This window comes from Anarhichas minor, unplaced genomic scaffold (assembly GCF_050575085.1).
Source record: "Anarhichas minor isolate MPS153535 unplaced genomic scaffold, ASM5057508v1 ptg000054l, whole genome shotgun sequence".
Lineage (NCBI taxonomy): Eukaryota > Metazoa > Chordata > Actinopteri > Perciformes > Anarhichadidae > Anarhichas > Anarhichas minor.
In genome coordinates, this window is record NW_027466500.1 from 4,674,077 (window position 1) to 4,691,070 (window position 16,994).

Below are 16,994 nucleotides of genomic sequence, written 5' to 3' on the forward strand. Positions count from 1 at the left end.
TGAGTCCTGACATGATGAAGATAAATGTCATCTTTAGAGCAGATTGGTATTTTGATATAAGGAGGGACTGCAGTGCTGCTCATATACAACTTTGTATTGAATCTGACCTTTTCCTGCCTTTTGCTGGTCAAAGTAATGACGTTTTAAAAAATAACTCTCAGTAACCTGAGAAACCTTCTGTCAAACCTGCTCAAATAAAAGTGGGTTCGGAATCTAACATTTGTTTCAGCTGCACGTCTGAAAAGTTCCAGAGGGATTAAATGTCTGGGGATGACCTTAACATTAACACAAAAACTTATATCTAACTTCACGATCCGAACAAAACAGGTATGCCTTAAGAGTATAAATAACACCATAATGTACTAAATCTACACCATCAGTTTCATTTAAATCACTTCAGTTCACTGACTTCTCCCTTAAATTGAATCCATTTAATAAAGCAGGCAGCCCCAGTTCTTCTCTCTCTTAATTGTTTCATCTCTCCTTTACCATTTGCCATCTATCCCCTCCTCTCCTGGCGTTTTCAGTGTTTCTTTTTGTCTCCCTCCTCCCTCCCTCCCTCCTTCTCCTTCCCTTTGTGATCACATTCAGTTCATACTTGTGTCAGAGCGTTCCTGCCTGTCAGCTCCCATCACACAGAGTCTGATCATTAATAACAGCAGCAGGGAGGTTTTTAGACAGGAAGAGCGGCAGCGTGACGTCAACGATCTCCTGCAGGTCCGGTTGTTGAGGGAATCCCGTGAGAGCTTCATTCAAGTATGAAGCTAAAGGAACTCCTGGCATTGTTGTGATAAATCAAGTAGCTGAGAATTGGGAACGTATTTAGTGACATTGCCTAAAATAAATCTAATGAGGCAACAAACAAAGCAGTCAGAAGATCAGAGTTTACATTCTGGCTCATATTCTCCACATTATACCATATTTTAGACTTTCAGAGATTCAAAACTCGCTGCAGATAGACAACTTCTTCTTGCTGCTTAACCCTTCCGTTGCCCTCAGTCCGTCTGTATAAATCCCATGTCCTGTGGCTGAAGCCGTCCCGAGGACTTCACCGATTGCCGCATGTAGGGCAGAATGCCAGTGTACAGCCTTTGCATATATATATTTTACACCTGTAGCACACAGTGTGGGTTTTACAGTCCTTCTTCGGTGGGCAGATCTGACACCTCTTGCGCTTACTTGCCGCGGGTGGCGAAACGGAGGCAGCCTCCTCCGCCGCCGTTGCCGCAGCGGTGCCCGGGGCAGCCGGATGCTGCGGTTGATCACGTGATCTAGCCCTCTGGACGGCTTTCACGAGAGCGGCGGAGGCTTCCGTGCGGGGGAGACGCTCCCGCCTTTCCATGAACGGAGTCACAAGGGCCTTTCCCAGCTGCTCGAGGAACACCCTCCTCTTGTTCCGCTTACCAGGCATCCAGTCGGGGTTGATCTCTCGCCATATCACGAACGCGTTGTACGAGGACACGTCAATGATGTTGTGAAACACGACCAGGGGCCATCGGGCGGTCGTCCTTCTGCAGCTGTACGTGCCGATCACCTTGTCTAGGTTGTCCACGCCTCCTTTGTTGCGGTTGTAGTCTAGGATGACGACAGGCTTCCTGTCGTCGCGCTCGCTAATGTCGGCCTCCGTGTGCCTCGTGCTCAGAAGTACCACGTTCTTGTTCTTCTTTGGGAGGTAAGAGACCACAGTGGTCGTGGGCGTGAAGGCAAACTTGGAGGACAAGACCTCTCTGTCCTTCAATGCTAGCAGTGTAGAGGGGAGCTCGGGTTTGTTCTTTCGAACCGTGCCAACCATGGTGATGTTCCTCTCCAGGAGCTGCCTTGCGAGTTCGTAAGAGGTGAAGTAATTGTCACATGTGACATTGAGACCCCTCAGTCCCTCTGTGACATCAAGCACAACCCGCATCCCCTGGTTCCGCTCTGGGCCTCCGCCAATGGCCTTGCCGGTGTAGACTTGCATCTTCCAAGCGTAGCTGGATTTGGCGTCGCAGGCCACCCACGACTTGATCCCGTATTTCGCCGGCTTGCTGGGCATGTACTGCCGGAAGGGACAACGGCCTGGGGGCGGGGCGGGGCGGGTAAATAATAATAATTGGTTATCAGCGTGTCACGGAAACAGGTGGTGGTGACGATATTGTCTTTTATATATTATTTTATTGCAAAAAAAAGGATTACAGATACGGCTAATGACAGTACATCATGTTTGTTTGTTTGTTACATTGTAATAATTGTACCTCGGAACGAAACCAGTTGCTCGTCCACTGTCACCTCAGGCCCTGGGTTGTAGAGGAGCGGCAGCCGCTCCACCCACGTGTCCCAAACCTCTCTCACGGCTGCCAGTTTGTCCGTGGCACGTCTCGCTTGTCTCGTCTCGCGGTCGTCGAAGCGGATGAGTCTGGAGTACGTGTGAAAGAGTTTGAGTGGCATCGTGGCACGGAAAATCACCCTGCCGCTCTCTGCGTCCCACAGGCTAGCTGCGGCCTCGCCCCGGGACCTGTATACACCGGCCAAGATTAGCAGCCCTATGTAGGCGCGCAGATCGGTTTCGTCCATTCCTTTCCACCCGTCCCCGTATTTCCGAAAGCCCTCGAGATTGGTGTTGTCCAGGATGATTCTTTCTATTGACGGTGTGACAAAGAGGCAGAAGGTAGAGGCGATGTCACGGGCGTGGCACGCGGCGTACCTTGTGGGTCCACCAGGGGTTGTCGGCGTGGCATTTCGCCTAGCTCTGCCCCGGTGTTGCGCGTAGGAAGCGGAGGACCAAGTTATTTCTCCGTTTTTTGAGAGGAAGGTCCGCCTTTGCACTTGAGATGGGTCGACTTGGTAATCGTCTTCTCCTTCTTCGTCTTCTCCGTCTTCGTCTTCCCCTTCTTCGTGGTTACGCGAAGGTGATTCGGGCCGCACTGGGTTGTAGTCTTCTGCTTCTTCTTCGTCGCCTTCTCCTTCGGCGTCTTCGCCTGCTTCTTCTTCTTGTTCTTCTTCTCCGGACACATCGTCTTCTTCGGACACATCTTCCTCCACCTGGTCTTCCGAATCACAGTAGTCCTGCTGGTCGCTTGAGAAAATCTGTTCGAGTACCTGTTCGACAGTGAAACGCGCAGTCATTCCGTAACTACCCGAGAGATGTCCACCGTCACCACCACCGCCACCACATGTCTGTACATGTAGAGAAGATGACGTTAGTAATGGTTCGTTATTGGGGGGGGTTTGTCCCCAGAACGGGTCGCTTTCGACCCACGCGAGGACAACGGGAGTGAGAGACGCGAGGATAGAGACTCTGAGGCGGGTCGTTTTGACCCAATGGGGACAACGGGAGGTGGCGTAGCGATGGGAGAGACTCTGAGGCGGGTCGCTTTGACCCACCCGAGGACAACGGGAGTGAGAGATGTGAGAGAGAGGGTAGAGAGACAGCGAGGGGAGAAGAGACTCTGAGGCGGGTCGCTTTGACCCACCCGAGGACAACGGGAGGTAGCGTAGCGTAGCGAGGGGAGAGAGAGAGAGAGAGAGAGAGAGAGAGAGAGAGAGAGAGAGAGAGAGAGAGAGAGAGAGAGAGAGAGAGAGAGAGAGAGACTCTGAGGCGGGTCGTTTTGACCCACCCGAGGACAACGGGAGTGAGAGACGCGATGGGAGAGACCTCTGAGGCGGGTCGCTTTGACCCACCCGAGGACAACGGGAGTGAGAGACGCGAGGATAGAGACTCTGAGGCGGGTCGTTTTGACCCAATGGGACAACGGGAGTGAGAGACGCGAGGATAGAGACTCTGAGGCGGGTCGTTTTGACCCACCCGAGGACAACGGGAGTGAGAGACGCGATGGGAGAAACTCTGAGGCGGGTCGTTTTGACCCACCCGAGGACAACGGGAGTGAGAGATGTGAGAGAGAGGGTAGAGAGACGCGAGGGGAGAAGAGACTCTGAGGCGGGTCGTTTTGACCCACCCGAGGACAACGGGAGTGAGAGACGCGATGGGAGAGACTCTGAGGCGGGTCGCTTTGACCCACCCGAGGACAACGGGAGTGAGAGACGCGAGGATAGAGACTCTGAGGCGGGTCGTTTTGACCCAATGGGACAACAGGAGTGAGAGACGCGAGGATAGAGACTCTGAGGCGGGTCGTTTTGACCCACCCGAGGACAACGGGAGTGAGAGACGCGATGGGAGAGACTCTGAGGCGGGTCGTTTTGACCCACCCGAGGACAACGGGAGTGAGAGACGCGATGGGAGAGACTCTGAGGCGGGTCGTTTTGACCCACCCGAGGACAACGGGAGTGAGAGACGCGAGGATAGAGACTCTGAGGCGGGTCGTTTTGACCCACCCGAGGACAACGGGAGTGAGAGACGCGATGGGAGAAACTCTGAGGCGGGTCGTTTTGACCCACCCGAGGACAACGGGAGTGAGAGATGTGAGAGAGAGGGTAGAGAGACGCGAGGGGAGAAGAGACTCTGAGGCGGGTCGTTTTGACCCACCCGAGGACAACGGGAGTGAGAGACGCGATGGGAGAGACTCTGAGGCGGGTCGCTTTGACCCACCCGAGGACAACGGGAGTGAGAGACGCGAGGATAGAGACTCTGAGGCGGGTCGTTTTGACCCAATGGGACAACAGGAGTGAGAGACGCGAGGATAGAGACTCTGAGGCGGGTCGTTTTGACCCACCCGAGGACAACGGGAGTGAGAGACGCGATGGGAGAGACTCTGAGGCGGGTCGTTTTGACCCACCCGAGGACAACGGGAGTGAGAGACGCGAGGATAGAGACTCTGAGGCGGGTAGCTTTGACCCGTCGGGACAACGGGAGAGAGAGACGCAAGGACAGAGACTCTGAGGCGGGTCGCTTTGACCCACCCGAGGACAACGGGAGTGAGAGATGTGAGAGAGAGGGTAGAGAGACGCGAGGACAGAGAATCTGAGGCGGGTAGCTTTGACCCGTCGGGACAACGGGAGAGAGAGACGCGAGGACAGAGACTCTGAGGCGGGTCGCTTTGACCCACCCGAGGACAACGGGAGTGGGAGATGTGAGAGTGTAGAGAGATGCGATGGGAGAGACTCTGAGGCGGGTCGCTTTGACCCACCCTAGGACAACGGGAGTGAGAGATGTGAGAGAGAGGGTAGAGAGACGCGAGGACAGAGACTCTGAGGCGGGTCGCTTTGACCCACCCGAGGACAACGGAAGGGGTTTAACCAAACGATCGATTATCCTACGCCGGTCGTTTCACACGCACACACACGCACACACACACACACACACACACACCAACGCTAAACACGGGGATTGTTGCACTTTGACAATGAACACTCGCACACCGTAGCAATTGGTATACCCAAGGACTTATTTTATTTCCTTTTATTTTTAACACAACAAACACGGGTTACACAGCACGTTGCAAAGCATTACAAGGGCAGGAAAACAACAAAGCGACCCGGTCCCATCGCCACGTCCGTCCAAACCGGTCGAGATCGTCAACGTTCCGACGCAACGTCGTCGACCGAGGCGGACAGTTCGCTCGCCAGGTCCATTCGGTCGATTTGCGAGAAGATGAGACGCATCACAAACGCCGCAGAGCGAGAGTGCGCCGATACGATCGCGTAAGATAGGTCCCCGGGGTTCATTTTCTCGATCCTTCCGAAGGGCAAACGCTGGCAACCCTCGACGAGGTCCCAGGACAGCAAGAGTTTCACTCTGTCCAGGTCGCGTCGCGGCAGGTCCCGCAACGCCCTGCTCAAACGCGACGCCCCGATGGGCTTTCCGAGCAGATCGCACGCCGCGAGTTCCTCGGGGTTGAGCGCATCCAGATCGGTCACTCGGAACGCGGGGTCCAGGCTTCGGAGCGTGTCGGCTATCGCGTTTCGGGCGAGGGCCTCGCCCAAGTGCTGCCACATCTTCTCCATCAGAGTCTCCGGGTATTTCGCGTACGACTTGTTGGACCTGAGCTTCCGACGCATGAGGCCGATCTCCGCCTTCGCGTCGGGATTCAGGGGGAGGTGTTCGTAGTCTCGTATAGCCGCTACCAGCTTGTCAAAGTTGTCCCTGTTCCTCTGCAGGTAGTTCGCCATTTGAAACATGGGAGTCGGGTTCATTTTCGCGTCTCTCCTCTCTTACTGTCTGCTTGCTGTCTGCTCTCTCGGACGAGCGGAGATGCGCGAGTGTACACCCGCGTTCGTATCGCTTAGCCAATAAGTATGTGTAATGTGATATATATATATATATATATATATATATATATATATATATATATATATATATAAAATAATATTAAAAGGTCAGAGTTGTGGTGGGTGTGTTTGCGCGTGCGCCCGGGATCGTCAATGATCGGGCGTGTACTCGGCCACCGCGGCGGACAGTTCGCTCGCCAGGTCCATTCGGTCGATTTGCGAGAAGATGAGACGCATCACAAACGCGGCAGAGCGAGAGTGCTCGGAGACGATCGCGTTCGACAGGTCCCCCGCGTTCATTCTCGCGATCCTTCCGAAGGGCAAACGCTGGCAACCCTCGACGAGGTCCCAGGACAGCAAGAGTTTCACTCTGTCCAGTTCGCGTCGCGGCAGGTCCTTCAACAGTTTGCTCAAGCGCGACGTCCCGATGGGCTTTCCGAGCAGATCGCACGCCGCGAGGTCCTCGGGTTTGAGCGCATCCAGATCGGTCACTCGGAACGCGGGGTCCAGGCTTCGGAGCGTGTCAGCTATCGCGTTCCAAGCCACGTCATCGCTCAACGACTTCCACATCCTCTCCATCAGAGTCTCTGGGTATTTCGCGTACGACTTGTTGGACCTGTGCCTCTTAAGCATGAGGCCGATCTCCTTCTTCGCCTCGGGATTCAGGGGGTGGTGTTCGTAGTCTCGTATAGCCGCCACGAGCTTGTCGAACGTGTCCCTGTTCGTCCTCAGGTAGTTCGCCATTTGAAAAAACGGAGTCGGTTGCATTTTCGCGTCTCTCCTCTCTACTGTCTGCTCTCTCGGACGACCGAAGATGCGCGAGTGTACAACGTAGTAGTATAGCGCCTAGAATATATGTGTAAGTAAATAAATATATATATATATATATAGATAGAGTAGCGAGGGGAGGGACTCTGAGGCGGGTCGTTTTGACCCACCCGAGGACAACGGGGGGTGGCGTAGCGTAGCGAGGAGAGGAGAAGAGACTCTGAGGCGGGTCGTTTTGACCCGTCGAGACGACGGGAGGCAGCGTAGCGTAGCGAGGAGAGGAGAAGAGACTCTGAGGCGGGTCGTTTTGACCCACCCGAGGACAACGGGAGGTGGCGTAGCGTAGCGAGGAGAGGAGAAGAGACTCTGAGGCGGGTCGTTTTGACCCACCCGAGGACAACGGGAGTGGGAGATGTGAGAGGGTAGAGAGACGCGAGGACAGAGACTCTGAGGCGGGTCGTTTTGACCCACCCGAGGACGACGGGAGGTAGCGTAGCGTAGCGTAGCGAGGAGAGGAGAAGAGACTCTGAGGCGGGTCGTTTTGACCCACCCGAGGACAACGGGATAGAGATAGTGAGTGTGAGTAAGGGGAGTAAGATGAGATAGCCGGGAGAGTCAAAGGTGGGTCACTTTGACCCACCAGAAGAAGACAAGGGGAGATAGACAGCGGGGAGACTCCGATGTGGGTCGCTTTGACCCCTCGAGACGACGGAAGGGTTAAAGGAAAGGTTTGGGGTGTCATGGACTCCATACCGCCATCTGCTGCCCTCACGTGGCGGAGCCTGCACGAAAACGCACACATTTGGCCACGGGACAACCCGGCCCTGCTTCCCCCGGCTGTGGGATGTCGACAAATTTCCCCTTGGGATGAGAATAAAGTGTATTTCTATTCTATTCTTATATAACCAGATGAGAGCAGATTATAAAGGACAAGCAGGAACGATTCAGCAAGAGGCAAAACTTTATTGGTATTCCATAGGTGGCATCAACATTCAATTCATACAACATTTATAGAGAGGACTGTTACTCTCCGAATAACGATTGGGGTGGAGTAGTGTCACACTCAACGCGGTCGTACCAAGCACTCTCCATTAGCGGTGCAATCACGAGCGGTCCTCCTGATATTGTCAGCTCTCCTCCACGATCCACAGGAATTCGAGGTGAATCATTATGCGTGCGAGAGACCGCTCTCACGCGAGGTACACTCGGGTTAGGCACGCTCTGGTTCAAGCATTTGTTCCAGATGACATCTAGAGTATTCTGCCAGTATGAGTCAGACGGTGGAAGGTTAGTGGTGTAGTAATATCCTTTCCCCTCGCTTGTCAAAATATCAAGTCCTGTCAGTATGCAGAAAACCTCGTACACCTTGCGGACCGGCACGTTGATTTCATCAGCCACTCTCACTACCTGAAACACCCCTGGGTTATTGCGCACATGAAGATATGTGGTGGCAGCGCGGTCCTTAACGGTACGGGCCCTGGTAGACGGCCCAACTTTGATTATATGTTGTTTACCCAGAAGCCCAAGACCTTCCAGTATATTCAAAGCAATGTGTATACCGGGTAAGTCCTCCTCTGTCATACCCTCGCAATTCCTGAAAGTGTCAATGTCTATAGACACCCCTGGTATCAGCTCCCCCGATGCGTATAACCTTTCCAGTAGGTGTAATATCCCTTTAGTGATGATGGTCAGATTGGGGTCCGAGTTAGTCATGGTAGACCCAAACCCCAGACTCATAGTTCGAGCCATCCAGCAGACACAGATCCGACGACCTTAATGTTCGGAACCTTAGTAGACCAGGGTGATCTCTTCGGTCAGAGAAAACGGAGGAACGAGCAAACGTTGCACGAATGAGCCGCTCTCGGACAAACGATCCTGGGTCGGACACACGAGCCCTCCGATAGGTCTATTTCTCGGGAAAGAAGAACCGCATGTGATGTACACTCTGGCCTCGTGCGTCGGGACAGTGTCGATTAGAGATCCGATGATGTTAATGTTTGAACATAGCCCAGTGCGGTCTTAAATCCCAGCACACAGTCCGCTTCAGTCTGAGCTCAGGTCGAACGGTTGAGCTACGGTCAGATAGTGGACCTCTGTTGAGATCGTCTTCCCGCTCGTAATCGTGGTTCCTGTTGGACAACTCTGTTTCCAGGGTCTGGTTCGCGTGAAAGTCGAACCTGAAGTGATGTGCACTCTGGCCTCGTCCACCGGTGGATGAAATGGATAGATAGATAGATAGATAGATGTATACTTTATTCATCCCCAGGGGGGCATTTTTTTGTAGCAGCAGCAATCACAGTTACAGAGTAAACATAAAAGAGAAAAAATAAAAAATGCACAGTAAATGATGATTACTTTCTTGACTTTGAAATTCTCTTATCATGAACTTGTCTTGGCTTCTTGTTGTATTTTCGTTCCTTCTGTCCTCCCTTCACTGTAGTACCAGGGGAGGTCTCTGTGCTGCAGCGAAGTGCACGTGTCTCACGGGGTATTCCTGTAGACTTTTCACGCTCGGGTCGACATAGCCTGCAATCATGGATAATAGGGCATCGACGTGGTGGTAGTGTGAGAGCTCTACGTACAAGGGTCTGATGCGGGGACAGTCCTTGGGTCCTATCACATCGCCTCCGGTGTGGCTGGTTGATGTCACGTTAACGCGGGCCAGGTTTTCCTTCTCGAAATCTGTCAGGGTCCTGTTCTTCAAAAGGAGGGAATTGTACCACAAGTCCATAGCGTTACTCGATTCGGTTGGAGGTCCTGGAGTATAGCGGGGCTACGACGAATGTTTCAGGTGTCCGAGGGGGTTGTCGCAGGGATTTGTTGTCAGCCAGTGTGGGTGTCTGTGAAGACTGTCCTGTTTAGATAAGGTTCCCTGATGTATCCGTCTTTATTTTAGTTTACCGTGAGTATGTTTGTTATATTCCGTGAGATGTTTTGCAGGTTGTTCGCACTATTGAACGTTCCTGATACTGTCTCCGTGACACTCCTCTTGACAACACATTGACGGTTCTACCTTGCATGTCTCTCGTAATCTTTCCGCTTGGTTTGGGACCTGCGTCAAATGACACGCGTGCCTTCCGGGACTCTTTGAGATCGTGAACTCTTCGTGCTCCTTCACCATAGCAATCACTCTTGAACGTTCCTGACGCGGTCTCCTTGAGGCTCCTCTTGACAGTACATTGCCGACTGGACCTTGCACGTCCCTCGGGATCTCTCCGCTTCGATTGGTGCCTGCGTACAATGGCATGCGAACCTCCCTGGACTTTTTGGACCTGTAGACGAATACCTGGGCTATGGGGTTGCTGAAATGTACACGTTTTGGGTTTATTCTGTTATCATTCCTCTCTTCATGATGATAACCCGATACCGAGTCACATTGTCCGCGTGACTCGCGTATCACATGGTCAGTGGTGGAGTTTGGATTGTCTCTCTGGAGATCTCGTAATCTTTGTGCTCCTTCAGCTCCAAACCACATATCGCAGTAATCACAGTGTGATCGCTATTGAACTCCCGAGAACTCCTCTAATGTCTAGCGTTTGGACACTGACTCTTATTCCGGTTAAACCAGGGTTTATATTGAACCACTAGGGTGTAACCTCCAACCACTCATGAAGCCTCCTACCACTCGAGAAACATCCGACCAAGGGTGAGACATCCGACCAAGGGAGAAACATCCGACCAAGGGTGAGACATCCGACCAGTGTTAAGCCTATGGGGGGGTTTGAAACCTCCGACAAGGCTTGATTTATCCGACCAGGCTTCGTTTATCCGACCAGTGTTAAGCCTATGGGGTTTCGAAACCTCCGACCAGGCTTCATTTATCCGACCAGGCTTCATTTATCCGACCAGTGTTAAGCCTATGGGGGGTTCAAAACCTCCGACCAGGCGTCGTTTATCCGACCAGGCTTCGTTTATCCGACCAGGCTTCATTTATCCGACCAGTGTTAAGCCTATGGGGGTTTCGAAACCTCCGACCAGGCTTCGTTTATCCGACCAGGCTTCATTTATCCGACCAGTGTTAAGCCTATGGGGGTTTCGAAACCTCCAACCAGGCTTCGTTTATCTGACGAGGCTTCATTTATCCGACCAAGGGTGAAACATCCGACCACTCGATGATGAGAATCGTAATCCCTGTGGTAGTTGGGTTGGACAATTGTTCGCGTTTGTTATAAATGATGTTGCTTGGATTCCAAGCAACATCTGTTATACTGGCGGAGAGAGCTACCTTGGTGGGGCAAGACTGAATCCAACCATCTAGATCCCGCTCCAGGGAATCCTCCTTCAAACTAACCTACAAAATGATGCTGTCGAGCTGCTTTGCCAAGAACTCGATCTCCGTTGTCGGTGCGACCGCCTCACTTAACGTCGCTCTGGATGAGATACAGACCAGACAGATCGGTACAGACACGGACAATACTACGATATTCTGCATAGCACACTTATGGAATGCCAACTGTTCCTGGATGCCATACGGAAGGCCCAGGGGTCCTCAAGTGATCAAATGTTTTCCTACGCCCCGGCTCTCCGTATACCCGAACAAGACTTTGATCTATGTTTCACCCTCGTCTGCATGGAACCCACTGTAGACAATTGGGAGAGGACTGTGGTCAGCCCTAATGGCTCCCTGACAAACGTCCTGCAAGAACCCACGGGTCGATTACGACGTGGCCAGATTGTGGAATACAATGAACAGTCTTCTGGGCTACTGGTATAGCATATATGTCAAGGACGGGGTCATGTTGTAGTGATCCGAAGCAAAGTGACCATAGTGGTCTGTCGTATACCCGTACAATAAAAACGTGTTGAAATCTGATGACCACGGCCCTCTCAATGTCTACACTGTGACCCGTCCACAGGCCCGTCGACGCGACTGCTATTCAAATAAAGAATGAGGCGCACAGTGCTCACTTGTGTCCCCCGTGTCTTTTGTGTGGCGATCTGGCCAGATCTGTTCATGTGGCTACTATCTGTGATATGAATAAAGAATGAAGGACACCATGGCGATTGTCACATCTTTATTGAGTATCTGGCACAACATACAAACAACACAATTACATTACATAAAACACGATACTTTGGTTCCACAGGTCCTTGACAACCTGACATTACGCACAGTCATATCGCAAATTGCTTCGAATTCAACCTTAACTCAGTTGAGATTTGTCTTCCCGTTCGTCATCCCGGTCTTAGGTGGATGGTGGTTACACGTTGGATGGTTCCCCGTTGGACAAATGTATGAAACATCCGACCACGGGTGAAACATCCAGACGCTCGGTTGGTGGTGGTGTCACGTATTATCTGCAGTACCTTTACCTTGCGTTGCATGATGTATAGGCACTCGTATCTCTTTTTGTGTATGGTTACAAACTATGGGGGTTGAGCGTTGTCCCTCTATCTTGACCCCCCCTGTCCTTTTAGCCCTCGTTGTCGAATGGACCGCGTGTAGTTCGCGATAGGTTCTGATCCTTAGCCATGGCAATGATTGCTTTGGTCGAACGAAATTGGCTCCTTGTCATTTATTCACATGGATACACCCAAGGTGATCCACGAAACAGCTCGATGTCGCTGTCATACATCCAACCACCGTTCAGATATCCAACCACTGTTCGTACGTCCAACCGTTGACAACTAATAAAGCAATGTGTCAAGTTAGGCAGAAAGGACTTCTATCTTGGAGGGACGACTCTCGATATTTTTCATTTCTTCGCTTGAGTTCCTTACATGAAGCTGGATTGTGAATTGTAAGGGTTGATGATGCTTCGGCTCACATAATCTCGAGTGGAGGAGGGTATCACAGCCTCGGGGATCTCTCGATGAACATCAACCGGGATCCTTTCGTGTTTCCCCTTTAGAACGGTAGACGTAAGCACCATGGTCACCACGTACATGATGTAGATTATGATGTTGAACACGGCGATTGCACACTCCATGTTATGCAACCTCTGTGCGTTACTGATCAGAGGACGGTACAGCATCTCCATGCAGGCCGCGATCACGGACATGAACAGCTCAATGTTCATCATGATGAGGCACACGAGCACTGTCCTGGTGCTCCTGACCGGATCCCTGTAAGAACCCTCGGAATCGTCCATTTTCCGTTTGCTCTTTGCTGCAAAGTAGCTGAGCACTATGCTCACGACCATTGCCAGGCACCCGAGCGTGATCAGGGCTATCCCTGCGTGGATGTACGCGTACTCGTATTCGGGTCTGCCCTTGGAAGGAGGCGAGGGGGTCGGGTCTGCTGTGGTCCTAGTCCTGTGCTTGTTGTCAATGAAGTACAAAATGTTGTTGGGGATGGTCAGAAATCCCACGATGAGAGAGGTGATCACAGCTATGGCTGCTCCCAGCTTACCCCTGAAACGGGCCGCGCTCAGGATGGTGCCGGTAGGGACAGTTGGCATTCTGTTGTTAAACAGATCCTTGCTCTTGTGTATCAGAGACTCCAAGCCTCCAAGGCTCGTTTTCTTGCGATTCATATCTCTCTCGAAGGGGAACGAACCCTAGCTCCTGTGGTCCCCTCTTTCCCTCCTTCCTTATACTCACGTTGCAATAATAGGAACACCTTAACAGTCCTCCCCTCTGAAAAGGCTCCAGTCACAGTATAGCAATCCTAGAACATTTAATACAATGAAGCTTCAGGACCCCACGATCGAATTCCAAAGCTCACGCGGTGCCCTGTACGCGAAGTCTACGGGCGACCACCGGTGGTACAAGGTTCAGGGTATCACCAAAAACCTAGACTCTATCATGTACTACAGGAAGCGCTCATCCAGTCACAATATGATAAGTATGGATCTGTTTATGAGGATCGTTAGGGACCTGAACGCAAACCCGGACAGCTCGCTTGACTGGTTGCCCGAGTACGTACGGAACCTGAACGCGCCCGTGTCCATGGGGTCTGCATTCACGGAAGCACTGCAGCAACTGTCCAGGTGCAATGCACTGACTCTACAATCATGTAGACGCTTGTGGGACAGGAACCGTTTGTCCACCAGTATAGGCATCGCGGTAGATTCGCAGTGTAAGGCCGTGTTCAACGGAAAGAAGAAGATACATGATGTGGGCCCCGTGTCTCGCCTCATTCTCACACAGCTCCAGGCTCTGCGCCTGACTCCTGTTTGCGCGGGACTCAAGGTGGCCGGCATCCCCACGCCTGATAGGTTCAGCATGCCCAGTTACACGTACCACAACGGTTGTACACAAGGCTGCATGTCTATCCGCGATACATGGGGCTTCTATACAGAGGTGGACCTTGTGGCCCACGACACCGTAAAGGATAACATAGCGCTACTCGAGGTCAAGACCAGGAACAACGACATTCTGGACCAGGCAACATTGTGGCGGTACAACACGCAACTGTGGCTCACGTGGGTGATGTTCTCGCTCACGTACCCGAGCATGGCAGAGCGGTCCTCTGCCTACCTGGTGATAATCAGACCCGGTACCAACCAGGTTACCATACGGAGTTGTTTAAGACCCATGATTTCTAAGAGTTTACGCAGCAAGTTCCCATGGCTGACCAGTTTCTGTAACCAGGTGCTTAACTGTCTGGCTCCTATGTGTGTGAACATGAGAGTCAAAACTCAGCCGGCGTCCACTTCGAGCACGGTATTACAGTTAGACCCCACCGACTTGTGTTACAGGAACATGCTTTTCAACCTGGAGAAAATTAACACCAAGAAGATGTTAGAGGCTGCGATCACCACAGATTTGGATCACGCACCTTGTGTTGAAATCAACCACGAAAACGATAGTTGCGGGAATCATGATGAAGAGGAGGGTACTCTCATATTGAAGTGCGCCAGGTGAGATTCAGGGGTGACCCAGGCGAGGGTTCAGAGAGTTCAGCGGTGAAACATCAGGGCTCATTCCTCCGACCGTAGGGCGGTTGTCCAACTGTACCAAAGGTCAAACCTCATTCATCCAACCGACGGTGGCTGGAGGTATTTATAAGGGTCAAACTGTGTTTGAATTCACTCTTGGTTTCTTAGTCGATCGGATAACACACAAGAGATGGGGTTGAAACACAAGGCTATCCACGCGATGCTGGCGAACCCTGACCTGGCACCGTTCGAATTGATCGAAAGACCGTGCCAGGTACAGGATTGGACTCTGATAGACCATCTCATGGTAGTCCACAGAGTCAAGGAAATGGACTACATCGAGGGTGATTCACAAGCGTCCATTGTGAACATGGCCAGAACCCTAGCGTGTGGCTACATCTGTGAGAATTCAGGCAGCCGGTGTGTAGTGCTCGTGAAGGACGGAGCGGGTGCCCAGAAGCCAGCAGTGAGGGACATTCGATTAAATCGCACCCCTATACCTCACATAGAGTTCTGTAAGCGTAATCTATGCGCTATAGAATTCACCATGATGAAGATGTTGGCCGCCATGGGTATGAAAGACAAGTTGTTTCTAGTGACCGGTGCGAAGGGAGACTACTCCTCAGACGGATTGGGGACTTCGGTCAACATGGTCTCGTTCCACGAGGCATACGAAGAGTACAGAGCGTCCCAGGCCGAGAGCGTATTCGTGAACACTCTGGACGATCTGAAACCTCCCGAGTGTGTCAACGGTGTGTTTCTTGCGACCTTTGCAGACCCAGAGACTAGCCAAGTGTCTATATTGCGGGACGTGTGCCAGCGGTGTAGGAGTACTGAGGCAGACATGCTGCTGGTGGAGTTGGCGAACGTTCTGAAAGGTAGTGTGACCGTGTGCACCGGAGACTCGGACATCGTGGCAGTGCTGACAGCTTGCGGACGCGAGCGTATTACTCTGAGGATAGACAACAAGAGCTACCACGGGGGTCGAGACATGCACATGTCTACATTCGGGGAGATGTTTGCTACTCCCGAGAACCTTTTCACCACGCTCTCGTACAACTGGCTGGCTTCGAGTGACGATAGGTTCCGAGTGCTGTGCGATGTCAACGCGGACGATGACTACCTACTGCATACGATTCGAGAGCAACACGCGGCGTTTGAGGACATTCTGGATGAACACAAAGTCGGATATAAGGAAGCCTTAGCTAGGTACCTGTACCGAGGCGGGATCAGGGGGTCTCTCTACAGTGTATTTCTGTCCAGGTTTTTTGACTCCAAACAGAACATGTTGGATGAACTTTGGCACTCTTTATACTTTCCCAGTAAAAAAACGGTCCTTTACATCTTTGAAACGCTATTGCCCGCATCCAACGAGAGTCCGTCAACGGGCTCCAAGTTGAAGCCCCCCTCTGCCGGTGAGAAGAGAAAGGTATCGTGTCTGGAGGATCAGGTGCCCGAGGTCGAGCTAGACGATGGTGCGGTCTATAATGTGAGCCTGAGCAACGGCAAGGACCTGAACAGCCTCAAGCGGTTGAGTAAGGCGTACATGGACGGACTGGTACCGAGGGGTAGTTACGGACGTTTTTGTAGGTTGAACCGAGCAGGGCGGTACTTATTCCTGCGCATGAAAGGAGATGCCATCCAAGACGAGACTCGGAGAACGGAATGGTTGTTTTTCATGGCACTCTGCGGGACCGATTATAACATGGTACCGATGGGACTCGGGATAAAGAGATTGCTGACCGGAGTAGTGACCAACCGCAAGTTATTTTCCTCTTGGTGTCAAGAGATGAAGAACCTACTCTGGGATGTGAGCGGTGGAGACTGCGATTATTACAAGATGGGTATGAGACTAGCCAGTTTCACAAGAATCCCAGCGACAATCGGTTCTAAGCACTGGAACCAGGTGAATTGCGGATTAATGGCCAAGACCATGAAATACGTGTGCGAACTGTGGAGCCTGAAGAGACCGAAACCCGGACCTGAGTACGGGTTCTCTGTGCGCGATGGTCGAGTGTGCTTTGATTGCAAAGACTCCCTGCCTCTTGAATGAAATGCTGTGACAAATGGGATCTTGAGGTCTACGATGTGTACATGAAGACAGGGTTACTGTGCAACGGTGTTGTTATGGAACGTGTCTGTAGACGTGTGTGCCATGTACAATAAACTGTATCACCTAGTTATACTGTCTCTGAGCTTTTCTTTCTGTGACATGTTTCATTTAGCTTCTTTCAACTCTTATATACGAGTTAAGTGCCGTCA